We start from the raw sequence: 3,681 nt of genomic DNA, 5'->3' as shown, positions 1-3,681 counted from the left end.
ACTATGAATCAGAATAGCACTAAGTTCCTTGACTTTGCAAGAAGTCATGGACTGAGGGTGGCCGGTTCATGGTTTCAGCGCCCACAAGCTCATCGCTGGACTTGGTATTCCAACGCTGGCGGTGTGGCAAAGGAGATTGACCATGTCCTCGTTGACGGTTGCTGGAGGATGATCCAGAACTGCAGGGTCTACCGGAGTGCTCAGTTACTCAATACTGACCACCGGCTTGTTGTAGCAACTCTAAAGCTGCACCTTAAATCCTGGAGAATGGTACCATCCCAGCCGAGGCTGGATGCTGGCAAGCTCAAGGATGAGTGAGTAGCTGAGGAGTTTGCAAACAGGCTGAGTGGACATTTGGGGTGTCTGGGTGCTTTGGGGGGAGAGGGTCCTGAAGAGTTATGGATTACCTTCAAGACCACCGTCCTTGATGTTGCCGGTGGATGCCTTGGAGTTCACCGCAGGGCAAAGAAGAATTTTGTCTCTCAAGGGACACTGGATACCATTGACCAGAGTCGCAGGGCCAGGCTGAATGGCAGAGCTGAGCTGTTCAGGGAGCTGAGGCGTAAAACTACGTGCACTGAGGGTGGACAAGGAGGCCTATGTGCGAGGAATCTGTGAGGGGGTAGAGCATCACCTGTGGACAGGTGATTCTCATCCCGCTTACAGGGGAATTCGCGCATTACGTTCATCCAAGCCCATCCCTCGGAGCACTGCAGTTCGAGCAGAGAGTGGTAGGTTCTTAACAGAGGAGTCTGAAGTGAAGGCCCACTGGACCGGTTACTTTGAGCGGTTGTACCAGGCTGATCCACCAGCTGTCGAGTTGGACGTCAATGGTGTTACAATCCCTGTTGCTGACCGTCCAACAAATTGTGGTCCACCTTCGCTTGTGGAAACACAGGCTGCGGTGAACCAGTTGAAACGGGGCAAAGCTCCAGGGATCTGTGGCATCCATGCCGAACTTCTCAAGGCTGTTGGAAATGCTGCTCTCGTGTCGTTGCATGCAGTTTTGTGCTCTGCCTGGAACACAGGCATCATCCCAACTGATTGGAAGAGGGGCCTTGTTGTCCCTCTCTGGAAAGGGAAGGGTGATCGCCAAGACTGCAACAACTACCGAGGGGTGACGCTACTCTCAGTGCCGGGCAAGGTCTTTGCTCGGATAATTCTCGATACGGTTCGCCACCATCTGCTTGAGCACCAGCGTCCAGAGGAGTCAGGCTTTACACCAAAGAGTTCAACGATTGACCGTATCCTTGCTCTTCGTGTCCTCACCGAACGCAGACGAGAGTTTCGGCAGGGGCTGCTTGCAGCCTATGTTGATCTCTGTAAAGCGTTCGATTCAGTGAATCGGGATGTCCTCTGGAGGATTCTTGGTCTTCATGGGGTGCCACCAAAACTGATCGATCTGATGTCTGAACTCTACTCTGGTACTGAGAGTGCTGTGAGATGTGGTGGTCCCATCTCTGACTTATTTCCAGTTGTTACTGGAGTTCGTCAGGGGCGTGTGCTGGCCCCCACACTTTTCTGCACTTGTATGGACTGGATTCCAGGGAGGATGTCGGAGAGATCAAGCTGCGGTGCATCGTTTGGGAATGTCAAGATCTCGGACTTTGATTTCGCAGATGATGCAGTCATCTTTGCGGAGACTTTAGACATCCTCTTGGGGGCCCTCGAGGTGCTGAATGAGGAGTCGGAGCCGCTGGGATTACGGGTTTCTTTGGTCAAAACTAAGATCCAGGCTTTCGATGACATCTTGGATGCTGCTGTCCTGTCTGTGTTTGTTTGTGGTGAGGATGTTGAGGTCGTGGAGAGATTCACTTACCTTGGCAGTGATATTCATGTCTCTGCTGGCTGTGAGTCAGAGGTCAATAGACGTCTGGGTCGGGCCTGGGGAGTCATGGATTCAATGGATCATGGGGTGTGGCACTGCCGGTACCTGTGCGGGAGGATGAAAGTCCGAGTCTTCAGGTCCTTGGTGCTTCCAGTCTTGCTCTATAGATGCGAGACTTGGACTCTGACCAAGGATCTGAGACGGAGACTTAATTCCTTTGGTACCTGGTCTCTTCGGAGAATCCTTGGCTATCGCTGGTCGGATTTTGTGTCCAACGAGCGGTTGCTGAGAGAGACTCGGATGAGATTTGTTACCTGCATAGTCCGTGAGCGTCAGTTGCGGCAGTATGGACATGTGGCTCGTTTTCCTGACGCTGATCCTGCTCACCAGATTCTCTCAGCGAGGGAGTCTCGTGAGTGGAGGAGGCCAGTGGGCCAACCACATGCCTCGTGGTTGCAGCAGGTTGACCAGCATCTCAAGGAGATGGCGATGGGCCTGGCATCTGCCTGGGGGAAGGCCAGACGGAGGCCCCTGGAGTACCGGCGGAAAGTGGACGCAGCGACGCGCTGTTCTGGCACATGCTCCCATACCTGACCTGATAGGCCAAAAGGTCAGAAAAGACCAACTTGGGACAAATTTTCTAAAATCCTCAATTTTCATCCGATTAACTTGAAATTTGAAGAGCATTTGCATATCAAGTCACTGAATTCAACCACCTATTAATTTTGAAGTAGACATAGGCCAAAAGGCCAATTTGAGCCAAATTTAATAAAATCCTCAATTTTCATCCGATTGACTTGAAATTTGGAAAAGATTTACATATCAGGTCATTGAATTCAACCCCCTATTATTTTTGAGGTCGCCAAGGCCAAAAGGTCAATATAGACCAAAAGATCAACATCGGAAAAAGGCCAATTGTTTTGGCCAAATTTTCTAAAATCTTCAATTTTCATCCGATTGACTTGAAATTTGAAGACCATTTACACATCGGCTTACTGAATTCAACCAACTATTAGTTTTGAGGTAAACATAGCCAAAAGGCTAAAATATACCAAAAGGCCAATTTGGGCCAAGTCTAATAAGATCTTCAATTTCCATCTGATTGACTTGAAATTTGAAGGGCATTTTCATATCAGGTCACCGAATTCAACCACCTATTAATTTTAAGGTAAACATAGGCCAAAAGGTCAAAATTGACCAAAAGACCAATTTGGGCCAAGTTTAATAAAATCTTCAATTTCCGTCAGAGTGATTTGAAGCTTGAATAGGATTTATATTTCTAGTCATTGGTTTCAACCACATTAGTTTTAAAGTAAACATAGGCCAAAAGGCCAATTTGGGCTAAGTTTAATAAAATCTTCAATTTCCATCTGATTGACTTGAAATTAAAAGAGGATTTATATAGTGTCATTGATTTCAACCACCTATTTTTTTGAGGTCACCGTAGGCCAAAAGATCAACATAGACTAAAAGGTCAACATTGACCGAATTTCTAAAATCCTCAATTTTAATCCGAATATCTTCAAATTTGAACAACATTTACATATCAGGTCACTGAATTCAACCACTTATTATTTTTGAGGTCATTATCGACCAAAAGGTCACAACATATGCCAACTTTCCAAAATTGGCAATTTTCATCTGATTGACTTGAAAATTGAAGACCATTTGCATATGAGGTCGATGAATTCAACCACCTATAAATTTTGAGGTGGCAAAAAGGTGGCAATAAGTGGTAATAGGCAAAAAGGTCAACATACTAACATTTTGAGGTGGTTGGGGTGGAGCATGGATGAGGAAGGAAGGGGGTGGAACATGGGTGAGATTGGTATGGGGTGGAACATGTTTGAGGT

This window comes from Eptatretus burgeri, chromosome 4, assembly GCF_056783735.1.
Source record: "Eptatretus burgeri isolate ZD-2024b chromosome 4, Ebu_testis_v1, whole genome shotgun sequence".
Classification (NCBI taxonomy): domain Eukaryota; kingdom Metazoa; phylum Chordata; class Myxini; order Myxiniformes; family Myxinidae; genus Eptatretus; species Eptatretus burgeri.
This window is presented reverse-complemented; position numbering follows the sequence as displayed.